At 38.6% G+C, this 14,988-nt stretch overlaps 1 long non-coding RNA gene across 2 annotated transcripts in view; it reads left to right on the top strand.

Moving 5' to 3' along the window:
* Window positions 1-14,988, top strand: part of LOC116784981 — a 179,860-nt gene that overhangs the window by 19,658 nt on the left and 145,214 nt on the right. The window contains exons 1-2 of one of the 2 annotated variants that reach the window (XR_004356333.1): window positions 10,953-11,001; window positions 12,291-12,376. This is a non-coding gene — a long non-coding RNA (uncharacterized LOC116784981). Of the gene's footprint in view, window positions 1-10,952; window positions 11,002-12,290; window positions 12,377-14,988 lie in introns of those variants that run through there. The other variant, XR_004356332.1, reaches the window with a different exon arrangement.

Below are 14,988 nucleotides of genomic sequence, written 5' to 3'. Positions count from 1 at the left end.
GTGTATTGTATGGTAAAGGCAAGCATGCAATCTGTGGTTTGGGCTTGTGAAACTTGTTTCTTGCCCATATTCAAGTAGCATTTTTGTCTGAGTATAAAAGACAGTGGCCCTGAGCCTAGACAGGCCTCCAGGTTGTGTGAGACAACCGTGGACATTTGCGAGTGTAAGCTGCCTCCTCTTGTTCTCCTCAGTTCCTGTGTTATGTTGAGAAGTACGGCATCTGGTCTGTATGAAGAAAATACCTGAGAAAACCCAACAGGAATATTTTTTTGAAGACTTCTCCCATGAGATTGTTTTATGTTTCTATTGAAAAAAAAGTTTAAAAACAAAATAATGTTAAGTCATGGTGGAGAAAAGCAATTCCAGTGTGATAAAACTCCTACAGCATGGAGCAAGAACCGTTCAATCCAGCTGCAAGAGGAAGGGTATGTTATTTAATCAAACAGAGGGTTGGAGAACAGCATCAAATTTGTTTCCATTCTCAATTTTCCTAGTCCGTTTCTGACTGTGGATTTCTATAGTGTTACATAGACTTGAGTTACATCTTAACGCATCTCATGGAAGAAAATATATATCCTATTAGACCTTTCAAATTTAGTCAAAATGGGTTCTCCAAGACTACAGCAGGTCAGTGGCAGAGCTTGTAGAAGAAGTTAGCGGATGTTTTGGCTGGTTCTGTTTGTTTTAACTAGCAAACTGACCTGCCTCACTGTATTGCAATAGCATTGTGATGCCTAAATTTTCAGAAGCCTAAGCTTTGCATATTAACTCTAACACAGATAGTTTCCTGAAGAGACCTGAAGAAAATATTGCTATAGCTTCTTTACCATTTGTGCCCTAACCTGCTTTTTGCCTTATAGTTGAAGGTAATTTTGATGACAGAATTATCTTTTCAGGAATATCAAATTGCAGGAATTGAAAAGGACAAATCTGGACAGGGCAGGAATCTGCCATCATGATGACATTATAAAGCAACTTCTGAAAAATTAACCTGTTATCAGAAGAAAGGGAATTATTTTTTTTAACATTGTGCTCTTTAATTTTTCTTTTAGAAAGGAAAATGAAGCCTTCCATTTTAAGACTATTTAGTTTTGAATAAATTGTGTATTTCCCTTTTGTGGTGCATTTCTTTAGTCAATTTATAGTTATCATGCCTACTGTTTCTCGTCTCTTTGCTGATCTGAGATTGCTTGCCAACTGGTATTTGCCACTAAGCAGCAGAATCATAGTTCTCTTTGAACAGCTTGGTACATTATGGCAGTCATTAGCCCATAGAAGAGGATGAAGGATGCAGACTGTCACTCCTGTAGGCCTGGTGAGAAATGAAATAGGAAAAGAGCCCAGTAAATTGAAACAACATTTTTCAGTTCATGAATACTGAAAACTGGAATGTCTTCCCAAAATAACCCCAGAGGTTTATTTTTTATTGGAAATTCTTTTAAAATACCCCAAAAAACCAAAATAGTTGATATTTACTTAATCATCCCAGGTCAGGAAAAAAATGTTGAATACCAAAGTATTTTATAGGAGTAAATACCTATATGTTTTCAGTTCTAATTATGATAATGTTTTACAAGGATTAGTTTTTTCTTTCTTTCATCCTTTTTCCACCCTAGACAATGAAAATAGTTTAATCTAACAGCTTTTCCATTGTGGTCTGTTCACCAGAGCTGGCTTGTAAAACTTTTTCTTTCAGTGGTTTTATTGTTCAAGAACTGATGCTTCCTGTTACTTCTGGCCATGCATTTTGATTTTGTGAATGAGTATGCTTAGACAAAAGAATATAACTAATCAAGTATATACCTTTTGAACAGCTTTATGTTCTCTTGAAATAAAAAATGACACCAGAACTGCAGAGATAACAACACCTCTGAAAGACTGAGTTGGAAATGGCAGCAGAGAATAAGCGAAATCTGGGACTCCTTCATTCTAGGCATTCAGTAAGGTAAAACATAACACAGAGTTTTGCTCTGACTGCACTTATTTTAAACTTCATGGTATAAGAGATGTGGTTTGGGTTGCTTTTCAAGGAGCAGAAAGTCAATGGGGTTCTGGTCGCGGCGGGGACTAACAAACCAAGTAGGGATCAATTACAATTTAAACAGCTAAGCGAGAACTACGTGATCTTAGCTGCTGCATCATACTGAGTTTTTTGTGTCCATATTGCCTGTTGCAGTTTTATTGTTCTAATGCTTCATATTTGTGTAGTTTGAAGGTTGTTGTGCACATGACTACGTTCCCTTCTGGAACATAGGCCAAGATATGCAAAGTGATTGTTTATTTTGAGCACCTCCATTTTTTAAGGGTCAAAGCCTGAGCAGTTTTGGAATAGGGTGCCTTGAAGGGAATGCAGAACGTGTGTCCTCTAAAACTAAGTTGTCTGTGTGGTGTGTCAACATGACACAGAAAAACAAAAGAAGAAAAAATGGATGCAATCAAAATCCTTGTTCACTCTTCATCATCTCGGTGTCTGATCTTTGGTTGTTGGATCAAGGTGAGCAGATTTGGGTACTGCTGTGCTGGAACCTGGAATGTGTACCTGGCTGTGGTCCAGGCTAAAGGAAGCAAAGTTGAATGGTGACATCTCCCTGCCTCTCTACCTCTCTTCCTTAACCTCCTAATTGCTGTAGAGCTTTACCTAAGGTTTAGATGTGGTCTTCTGGTAAGATGGTGGTGAGATCAGTGCTGACTGTACCATATGTGGAAGAGGTGTAATAGCTACAGAATATATATTATAAAGCATGCATAACCTATGTATCCCGTTTTTGTGTAGGTGAATCCACCCAATGCAAGAGCGGCAAGAGGACGCGCTTTCTAAAAGGACAGCATGAGCATGGATGTTGTCAGGATAGTTGGCTTAGAGTTAACTTTCCCCTCAAATTTTTCATGCTAAGACAAAGAAGTACAGTTTGTGTTGCTGAAGAAACTTAATGTAAAAGAAATACTTGTGTTGAATTAGAAAAAGTCCTGGAATCATTTGTATAGGTTCTGGCTTTTTGATTGCCTATTTTTAGAACAAGATGTCAGCTGCTACAGCGCCTTTAAAAATGCACTTTGGATTCAAGGAAAAAAAAAAAAGAGTAAACTGTGAAGTGTTAATTGTTAGAAGTAAGACAATAGCTTAAAAACAGACTAAAAAGCTTGGTCTGACAGCTGGAGGGAGGGATACTTTATTAATAATTGCAAGGAATGGGTGTATAGGGCCTGGAAAAGGCAGCAGAGGATATAAAAAGAAGCCTCGTAAGATGAAACCATTGCCAAAACCCCTCACTGAACAATTTATGAAAGAGCCTGCATCGTATAAACATCAAGATAACACATGGTGAACTGATAAACAATCTCTGACCAATTTGCCTCACTTAAAGCAAAGGGGCACCAGTGCTGCAGCCCTGCTCTGCTGTGATGTACAGTTTGACTGGCTGGAGACGAGCACATGTGGCTCACTGGTCAGCAGTCTGATTTCATGACTTGAAGTTTCTGTCTGGTAAGCCACAGATGATGGTTGTGGAGACTGGAGAGGGCACTTGCTGAGTAATCACCACACTTCAGTATTTTATAATCTGATAAGTCCCCCAAATGTCCTTGCAACCAATAGCCAAGCTGCTCTGTTATTATGACTTGGGACATATAACTTCAAACACTCATTTCCTGGAGGAGGTGGTAGGGAAGATCCCTTTCTACAGAGATTTCACATAACTGCAATCTCCCCAAAGCAAATCCCTACTTAAAGCATAACTGCATGTTTTTTATGGCCAGGAGCTGACTGCATGGGAAATAATGGGACTGCAAAATCCCCCTTGTTGCTCCAGCCCCAGCTGAGAACCAGTCTACTCTGAGACTGCCTGGATGCCAAACACTGCAGTGTCCCATTTTAGACTATGACTGGCTGTTTATGACAGATCCAGACCACTGCAGTTTTCCAGTTATTTCGTAAAATAAGTCCTTAATTGTCAATAACCCCCAGAAGTTGGGAAAGCCTTGGGAACAGAAGGGCTGCAGTACTAGGGAAGTTTTTATTTCATTTGGAAGGATATATCCATAAAATTTTAGCACAGACTCCCTGTCTCATGCCATGGTGACTCTGTGTGAGATATGACATTGTTCTTCTCTCTTTAATCACAAGAGCTCAGGAGGTTGGGGGGAGCAGAAATAAAAGCAAAACTCTAAGCCTGCTTTTTAGCATTTACAAATTTAACCCAAGTTTCATGTGCAAATTATAATCCCTCTTTTCAGGTTTGTCCTTTCCATGTGGGTCAATGGCAACTCAATGCCTGGTACATCAAATCCAGAAACTTACAGTGACTGTCAGTATGCCTGGCAGCATCACATGGTGCAGATGATGCTTATTTTGACCATAGTACATGGCAAATGTATTCTCAGGATCAACCTTTTCTGTGAGCATGATATCGGAGTGGCTTCCCTTCTCTACAGCTTCCCTCAATTGCAAGTGTGTTGCACTGATAGGAAGTGTTATTTGTCTTCACCTTGGTTTTAACCATGTTATTAGGTTTGTTTATGTGCTGTTTTGGTTTTTCTAAAAGATTGTTTTCCTTTTTCAGCGGTGGTCTTAGCTAGCTTCACTGAGGTTGATGGGAATCTTTTCTCCTGCTACTCTGCAGCAGATGTCCTTTCTAAAGTGTTTCTTTTCTTTCTGTATACTGTAAAAAGCAGGTTTTGCCTTTAATAGCTATTGTTTGTTTGCAAAGGGAACTGGTAAGGTAGGTATTTTCTTGCAGCTTTTCCTGCACAACCTTTTTTCTTCACCTTCTTGCCTTCTCTGGGTGGCACCCGTAACGAGCAGCAGAGCTGCCAGTTACGTCGTTCAGCTTTACTTTGTGTGGCATAAACAATTAACTAGTTAGAAGACCAGCTCTGCATTTCTGTGGTATTTCTGTGGTTATAAGTGAAGTAAAAATGCAAAGGTTGCTTGTGGCACTGATGAGCAGAATTGGTATTGCTAAGATGGGAGAGGAATTGCATTTCCATGGGATGGTTGGGATTTAGTCTGCTGGATTCTTTCCTTTCCATGCAAGATAAATGTCTGTAGGGCTGTTATTTTATATACTGTGTAGGAATTTGTCCAGCCTAATCATAAAAGGAAGTCGATTGCATCTGCATTCATCGATAACTTCCAGGTTGAAAATCCATTATGGTAGACTTTGTAGAACATGATCAGAAGGAGAGGAAAAGACAAATTCTCTTTGTTGCAACCACTGATAAGATATATACCCACAGTTTTCTTATCAAAGCCATGCTGGCACGTGACAGAAGGAGAGAGAACACCCCTCCTAATTGTGTACAATTATTTCTGTTGGCACAGCCTGAAATCTGGTTGGATTGGCTCCCTCTGCTCAGGTATGCTTTTAATGATAAAGGGCTTGCTTTCATACATCCTACCCATGAAGGCTAATTCATAATTTGATTCCATGTTTCAACTGCTCCACACTGAAATACGCCCATCAGAATTTCCAGTTTGATCCCAGGGAGGCCTTCCTTACACTTTTCTAAATGATGAAAAGTTGATGTTAGAAATGTTGCTTGCCGTGCATCAGATTCACAGAACATACCAGGTACATTAACGGAGACAATTCAACCTTCTTTGTTCTTTTTACTCAGTTTAGATTTAAAGTGTGTCGAGCATCCTAGCTATATGAGAACATGTTATTGCTGCTGTACATTATTACTGTTATAATTCAGGAGGAACACATCCTTTCAGGACCCACTCCTTATTTAGTAGATTATCCTTATTTAGTAGATTAGAAAAAAAATTAAAATATGAGAGGTCACATGAGGCTGAAACTGTAGTCCATCTGTAGGGAGGCTTCTTGCTGCTGTAGGAGAGGCATGGTGATTCTGTGCTTTGTGAAACAGCAGGACTATTGCTTCCAGTGACTGAGAATGTTCCCAGTATGTGAGGGCCCACACCCTGATTTTTTTGAGGTAGGCAACTCTTAAAGTTATCTCCCTATTTTCCTTTCCTGGCCTTTTTGCTACTTTTAGACATCAGTTGCCTTTGTGAGTCTCATTTATGGTTATAGTTAGTAAAAAATGCGACTGGTTTGGGTACCCTACCTAATTAGCTTAACTGAGAACCTACAATACTTGCTGTTCTCCCTCTTCTTCAAAGCTAGACTATGATTAACAAAAACTTGTGAGTGGTTTGTTTAATACATTATTATTTTTTGTTTGTTTTTTTTTACTCTTTTCTCTTACAGTATTGCAGCCTGTGCAGCTTCCTTGGACTTTGTTTCTTTAAACACTATGCAGAATAAAAAATAATTTTGGTCCTTACTTGGACTTTGAACCCTTTGAAATGAAATCAAGTGAGTTTGCCTGTACTGAGCTGGTAAACACTGTAGAATCTTTAGAGCTTCTACTGTTTTCTTGTGTAGGGAGTGCCACAGCTGATTAAAATAGATTTGATCTTTTGTCTAGTTCTCTAGATCAGCAGGTTAATTTGTAATTTTGGACCTACAGCAGTATCACAAAGTTGTAAGGTATCACTGCATGCTTCCATAGGAAAAAATTGTAATTACACTGGATTTAGGCAGGGTTTGTAAATCCTAGTGATTAATTTAGAATATTGTGAAGTGAGAGTCTATGAGTGCAACTAGGCTATTAACCCTCCTCAAATCTACAGAAACAGAGAAAATAGAAAAATACAAAGTACCAACAATTGTCTCCAAAACCAGGGCTAAATATGATGACATAAATGCAAATATATAAAAATATATATGTATATATGCAATTCTGTACATGTTCTTCATCAGCTCTGACCTCAATTTTTTAAGTTACTAATATGCATGCCCTATCCTACATACCTACACATGTGATAAACATATGATAAAAATTAGACACAGACCAAAATGTCTTACAGAATTTGTCATCTGAATGACAGGGTTTATCCCATATGAATGCCTACAGTGTGGTAACTTAAGTTCATTCTCATTGGATAAATTAAGTTCATTCATGTCCTAATAAGTGGTAGCTGCCTAGGAAGCCCTCTAAGCTTTCCATAACCAGACGTGCCACTAGTAATCTTTCCAAAATGTGATGTCAATGGAGCTGCAGCTGGTTAAAGGGCTACGCAGGGAAAAAGTGGTATTAGTGGCTAATAAAGGCTAATTCTTTTGCAAGCAAAATTAGCTCGCTTCACTGGCTTGTTATGACTTGAAGTGTCTGGCCGTTGAACTATGCATCTGACTCATTTGTTGCTCTCAAAGAGATCACACCCTGACTGACAGCTGTACTGGACTGGAAAAAAGTAGCCCAAATGAGTGAGAACAAGAGGACTTCAGTTTGTGTGACTTTAGGACAGTAGCAATCCATGGAAACAACCTTAACAAGAAAAAGAGATGAACCCAACAAAGAATGTGTGTGGCTCAGGGCACTAATTTTCCTTAAATAACTGGTTCCTAATGCAGAACTTTGTTGCTCACAGATGCTGCCTTGCACTCACGTTACATATGACTACTTAAAAGACACAAATGTCCAGTAACTGGTTACAGCAACTCTAAATAATCACCAGAAACTTAACTTCCAGCACATCCCAGATGCTGGGATACTCTAAAGTGATTTTAACAGCACCAGAAAAGCCTAAGCTCTGTGGATGTGTATTTATTTTTACTCACTGATGTTTTGGGGTAAATGCCACATCAGAGTGTTTTTATTATCGAGTTCCTGTTCCTGCACAATGCAGCTGTACCTATTCTAAACTCCTTCATCAAAGGCGACCATTTCCTTTTTTTCTTAATCTCAGATCAGTTTACTGAGAGCAGTTGTCCCCGACTTCCTTAAACTTGACCTGCATAAAAGCTTTCTTAAAATCTTCCCTACATCCTTTCTTTCCTTAGCACATACTTAGAAATATGTGTGTGCATATAAACTTGGACACATGCACGTGCACATGCATGTTTGCATCAGTTTCTGCTTCAGTCCTGCAGCCTTGTGCATGGTCAGACTGGGAAAGAACTCATGGAAAATGTTACTGCCAAAGAGTAGTGAAACTCTCACTTCCTTCTGTACTTCAAAATGATTTTGATGCCTTCTTTATTTATGAGATGTTTCAAATTTCTTAACTTTGTGATAATACTACACAGACAAATGTGCACTAAGGTTAAGGCTGATTATTTTTTCACTATGATATTGTTTTTGCAGGTGATTTGAGACTCACTGTTAATACAGGTCACCCAGAGTGAGAGGTTGGTGATGTTGCCTTTTGTGCAATTAAATGCTTGAATGTTGTTCCTGGATTGAGAGTTCATAGAAACCACATGGAAATATTAGTTTATGTTGTTAAGTAAATTCTGGGTCCTAAACTTTTTTTTTCACTATGAAACAGTATTTGAGTTAAAGGAAGATTTTGGACTAATGAATGAGTGAGTTTGGCTTCTGTAGCATGCCTGTAACATTGCTTTCATTGCACCAGAGACCCCTGTGAAGTTCTACCTCCAGTGTTCTGGTGGAGGGTGGAACTGGAAAGGGAAATCTCTCAAGAAAAGACCCATAGGTCCAACTCATCACTGCAAAATGAAAAATGAGGACTTACATAGAAATATGATACTTGAAATTGGAATTTTGCATCTGTATTGTTTTGTTCCTTGTGGAGGTTTATGGATTAGCCATAGTTAGATATAGCCTGGATGCCCAGCCCTGTGAAAGGCTGAGACATGGTGAGAGACAGTAATATAAATGATCTTTGCTCACTGAGGATCTCAGGAAATCACACAAGATGAAACTCCCCGTGTTTTCTTTTCACACCAAAAGGGGTTTTTCTCATGCAGAAAAAAAATAATAAAGTAAAGGCTCTTTGATCCAGACATAAAGATATACTCAAGAATTGTGTAGAGGGGAGTCTAACTTATGGTAACTTTTCTTTTATTGAAAAGATAATGAGAAATTATAGAAGAGAGATCTGGTAACAACCTGGACAGTAGAGAGGGGACCCAGAACAAAACTACCCAGTCAGGAATGCATTTGCAGAGATAAGTTGCTTGCCAGGGTACGTGAGAGATTGGTGCCAAAGAGTTCACCTCTGCTTAGGTGCCACCACAGTTGAAACGGAAGGAATACGTCAACGTTGCTGACCATCCTCCGGCTGCAGTGACAGCCACATTTCCTCTGAATCTCAATTACAGAAATGCTAGTACCATATATTACCAGCAAAGACCTGTAGAAAAGCTCTAAAGCTATCTTGACCTGAATGGAAAGTCAGAATAGTCTGTTTCGTGCTGGATCAGACAGTTCCTCTGTAAGGAAACAAAGAAATAGCGAAATAATGTAGGACATGCCGACTTCTTACTCCCATTAGCTTTTACGAGTGTTCTTCACTGTTCTCTCAATTTGTAGCCCCTAGTAGAATAAATCTCAATACTGAGTCCAATACAAGGAGTGGTAGGCTGAGATGCTTTTCATCTTTTTCACATTATGGTCTACGCTGTGGCCAGAGTTGTCACTTGTCCCTTTCCTTTGCCTGCTGAGGAAATTCAGCTCTATATGAATGTTCTTGATTATGTTCTACTGTTATCACTCTACCTCCATGGTTGCAGTTCTTCTTGGCACCCTCTTATCAAAAGCAAAAGGCTGCTCAAACATTTTTTTCTTCTTCAACATTCCTGGTTTCTTCTACTGTAAATGAACTGCACATCTAAAAATTTTGTTTATGCTTTTCTGTCTTTAGGGTCTGTGAAACTGGTTTTGTCCAAAAAATAACACCATGCTACAGCAACAGCCAGCAGTGGTGCAGTTGCTGCAGTGCTAAGTTAGTAACACAGGCAGAGCTGAAGCATTTCTGCTTCTGTACTTTCAGCTCTTTCTCAGAGCTCGTTTCCCGATTTGTCTTGTTAGCAGTGAATTGCTTTGTACTCTGAGTGCAATTGCTCTGTTGGTAAGAGTTAGAGCAACTAGATCTCCATTTTTCCCTAGCATGGGCAAACCAGCAGTAATGGCCTCCTGTCCCTGGTGTTTCCTTGGCAAACTTCCCAGAAAGATGTGTACTTAATTGTAATTTGCTTTCTGTGGTCAGCAGCAGTAGCTCATCTTTTTGTAGCTCAACAGCATCTCTATATTTAACTCTCTGTGTGTCTAAGGCCTCACCTGATCTCATACAGACTAACTCTGTATTTCAATTAAGTTGAATGTATGCAACAGAGATAATCACATTTATTGTATGTTAATTCCTCTTTCATTTGCTACTTCATCTGCTTGTTGGGACTTCAAAAGAAACAAGCAAAAAAACCTCCTGCCCCTGCACTTTCTTTTGCAAAAATGACATCATTTTCTGGGAAAGGCTTCCTCTGTGCATCTAGTATATCTTACTAAAACTGGTTTTGAATTTTAGGCAGACAAGAAATTGTCTGTCAAAATGTTTCAAAAGAAACCATGAAATGAGCAGGCCGTGAATCCAGGAGTGTCACAAGAGTGGGAATATGAGACCTGCAATATGTAATATGAGTCTTTTAGTCTAACCTCCTCTTTTTCCACCCTGGTGCTAAATATACGGCTGACGTCCTTGCAAGAAAACAAATGCACTGAGCTTGGAAGGGCAATGGGCACCATTAGTTTTGGGTTAGTTTCATTTCTGTAAATTTCCTGGATAATACATGAAAAAGAAACACCAAATTCTTGTCATTCTATTTTTGACTATGATGGTGAAGTTTGGCAATTAGCAGATCATCTTAATAAAAAGTTTAATATTAAATCTAACATTTCAATTACAAATATATTTTTAATATAAGTAAAACTGATAACTTTCAATCCAGGTACATATCATGCTCTCCAGGAACTCCTGTTCTGGCTTAAGAAAAGTCAAATTTGCATCTGAAGTGGATTAATAACTGCTGTCAAGTAAGAAGGTTGTATTAAAATATCTAACTTGCCTATAGCATTTACATCAGATAAGTCAGCAATATTTTGTTAGCCATTGTTGTACTGTATTTCATGCAGGAGACAGATAACCAACCCTGTGTGTCCTGGAATGAGCCTTTCCCTACTGTTGATCAGGTGGGTTTTTTCCTACCTCTAGCCTCAGGGAATGTAAGGGAAAGTGATATTGTTGAAAAAAGCCAAGAAAGTTGACTTCAAATTAAATTAAAAACTCAAGTCAGCTAGTTTGTTTTTTATATGTGTGTGTGTGTGTGTGTGTAAAAGTAGGATGTTGATATCGAAATATTATTATCCAGCTTTTCCAGATTTTATGTCTTTCACCTATCACCACCTTTCCTGTCAAGTTTTATAATCATGTTTAGTCATCCCTAAACCGAATTTTTGGGTAAGTATGTAATTTACCACTTGGTACTCTTAGCACTGTCAACGGAGAACAGAAAACCCATCCAGTTTTGTAAATGACACCTCTTAAAGAATTTGGAGCTTCTTCTGAAATATTCTGTGTTAATGACAGGAATTCTGGTTTTGAAGTTCTATATGTAGCTATGTTTTGTTTTGTAATAGCTAACTAGGAATGGCTTCTGATAAAAACATTGATTTAGCTTTGCAGCAAGCTTTTCAGGATCTCTTTCAGAATCTCTTTCTGTTACCATTCAATGAATAGTTCGGGTCTCTTTTTCTAGCTTTTATTTCAATGTTCTAGTTACTCCATTGTTAAATGAAGTGTTTAATGAGTTTTAAAATATTAAATATTGGACTCAAGGTGCTTATGAAACCGTGTAGGTTTTTTTAATATGATTTATTTTAACGTGTTTTGTATAAACAGTAAGTTCCATTAAATAACTATTAATGTCTCATAAATGAGAAATACCTTTTTTAGTTTCTTTTTATAAGAGTTAACATGCTGCCCCAACGCATGTGGATTCCTAATATCTGAATCTGATGCAAGTCACAGGGCTGTGGACTGGCATGTTCCACATATGAGATATGGTGGGCCATGGCTTGTGTGTGGGAGCATCCACATCAGATTTAGCATTGCTGTGCCCCTTTCTCTCCAGGGGCACAGTCTCCAGTGACAGCGAAAGGACCACAGCATCAGCTTTCCAGGGGCACATCCTTCTCCCTGGCCTCTGTGGGGGACAGTTACCCCTCTTCAGAATCCCCCCCAGATACTGTCACCTCTAAGGGGATTACAGAGCTATGTACTCACTATCTGTTGAGTTGGGATCCCAGCTACAGGGTGAGGAAGTAATGGTGCCCTGGAGATGCATGTGAGCAGCACCACTGTGAAATCATGGGGAGGTGATGGCGACTTATAATTCTAATTATAAGTCTTCCATGTGTTACACCAGGTGGGCTCTATAAAGTTTGTGAAGTGCTACTTTTTGGTGATTTTTCCATTCTAGGCCTTATGGTGACCTTATTGGTGGCTGACTCCAGAGAGACATCTCATGATTCTGAGTTAAGAGTTTCTCCATCTCCAAAATCAGGGGTAAGAATCAAAGTATTTTGAGATACTGGGATGAAAAGTACCATGGTTATTATGATTATACTGCTTACTGTAAACATCAGAAAGGGAGATACTCTTTTCTTACATTCAGAAAGAATCAAATGCCATGAAGCTAATGGAATTGTAACAATAACATGAGGAATGCTGTTCAAATACCAGCATAACATGGCTTGAGTTAGAAGTATTATATTTTTTGCCACATGTTAGGAACCACTAACCCTGGTGGCTACTGTAACTGATTAAAAATTGTATGGGAATCTGTTTTCAATATCTGTGATTTAAAAATATCGTGGAATGTAACACTGGAAAAGAAAATATATTTCCTGAAGTCTGCCTCAATGCCATTTCTTCACTGTCTGTTGTTATTCTGTTTTGTTTTTTTTTTTTTATCTTTGTTTTTCTCTGGGTTTTTTTGTTTGTTTTTTTAATTATTATTTTATACACTGTTTCATCATTTCCCCAAGAACTGACATTTATCAGATGTCACATGCTGAAAATCACCCATGTAGTTATAAAAGTTTTGTTTATTTTCAGAGAGAATATTAAGCATTTCAAGGAGAAGAATCTGTTCATCTTTCTGATTTCTTTAGTATAAAATAGTAAGGAAACTTGAAGTGTTTTCTCTGTGATTCTATTGTGTCTATTGATCTTTTTTCCTTCAATATTTGAACATTACAGCTGAAAGGTTTGGTTAAACAAGTTAGATTTTTTACAGTTTCTATGATCTATACTTAAAATGCATTAAACACTTAAAATTCAGCCTAACTAAGCTGGAAGGGATGCTTTAAAATAAGAATTGTATTCCATTTTGTAATAAGGAAAACTGTAGAGCTACAAGTATCATCATGGTCACTTCTTCATAAACAAGTCAAACAACTTTAACTCATAGATAGTAACATTTCTGTCCTGTGGTCTTGAAAACTCAGTGAGAAGATTTTCCCATGCCACAAAGAAGAACAGGATATCAGTTCTGAGTCCAATTTTTAGCTCAGATACAGATTTCTTCTGTGGCTTAGAACAAGTTATTTCTTTGTCATATGTTTTATCTTTACCAGATATATAAAACCTCTGAGGTGGATGTGCTTGCAAAATGCTTTAAAGCAGTGAGGTGAAAGTTAAAAAATTCTTTAAAAGAAGTTTCTGTGATATCTCAGCCTGCTTTTGCAGTTGTCAGTGAAAGTTTTACCATAAACTTAAATGGTCAGAGTTAGGTTCTCTTAAAATCACATCTATGAAGTTCTTTGTGAATTGAAAGTATTGTCGGCAATTTATTTCATTTACATTATTGACTTTATGTAGGTATTTGTATTAACAAGGCTTCTAGTCTCCCTGACACTTCATTCAAATTAGAATTTGATTCTTCTGAGCCGTACTAGGCAGCATTCAGGAAATTAATTAATTGGCTCAATTGTTTTTCTTTCACCCACCTAAAAACATACATACTGTCATGCTCAAATCATATCAAAAAAGCTGCTCATACCTGAAATGCCACCATATTTAACTGGCTTGGTGTAAAGGTGGCAAGGTCCTGTCTTCCTGAACCTCAAAAAGCACTGAGAGTATTCCCTTTGCTTAATAGGGGATTCTGACCTTAGAACTGTCATTGCCCTTAAATGTGATATCGAAGTAGGAGCGAGTCTGTAGGCTGTGACTCAGTAGGACTTGAAGTTTGGCTATCCCATCTAAGAGCACTTTAAGCCTCCCAGCAAGGTGTCCTGCTCAGAAAGCGAGGAACAGCATGGTGTACTAGCACCCATGTCTGCTGCTGCAATGGATGCTGACAGATTGTCCCAGGACCTGACAGGTTCAGCATTTACATATCTATGTGCTGGTGGTGAGCTGATTATCTTCTGCTGCTATTTGATCCTGGATCTCCCATACGTCTGTTGGCTTTCTAAGGCACGGAGTGAATATATTGTTGCTTTGCAAGGCTCAGGGGGATAGCTTGTACTGCCAGAGGTTTGGCCACCTCTATGCAGATAGTCCTTAGTTGCTTCCTTAAGGTCACTGTGATTAACTTTTGTTTCCATTGAAGCCTGTGCTTCAATGTTTTGGTACTGGCTGAACCTGATACTACCTGAATGGTAACAGGCAGCAGCAGCAGCCCAGAAGCGTGAGGTCTTCTGCTGCAGTGCCAGCTGTTGTAATGGCCACACAAGTATTTTATGTAGGAATGATTTCAAGGTGGCATTCCTCTAGGCTGCACATTAATGCAGTTATGCCTGAGAGGATGGTTCAGTCAGAGAGCAGGCTTTTCTGTCTGCTTCTTTCAAGGACTGCGGTCACATGTTCCAGGTAGCAAACATAGGTATGTGGTATCCTACAGTTATGATCCACTGGCAGGTGCAAATCTAAATGCAAAAATAGGTATCCCAGTAGGTCCAAACTTTTCGCAATGTCAGATGGTATCTAGTGGCTCTTCAACATGGAAGCAATGTTGCCAAGTGGTTTGTAGTAATGCTTAGCAGCAAATTATTGAGTAGACAGATGGAGACACAACATATTGTTGTTTTCTCAAGAAAACTTGCAAGTGCAGTATTCTGATTTGGGAAATTTTGTCCTCAGTCTCAGGAAAGCAATTCTCCTAGATGGAC

Source organism: Chiroxiphia lanceolata, chromosome 3 (assembly GCF_009829145.1).
Source record: "Chiroxiphia lanceolata isolate bChiLan1 chromosome 3, bChiLan1.pri, whole genome shotgun sequence".
Lineage (NCBI taxonomy): Eukaryota > Metazoa > Chordata > Aves > Passeriformes > Pipridae > Chiroxiphia > Chiroxiphia lanceolata.
This window is presented reverse-complemented; position numbering and strand designations above follow the sequence as displayed.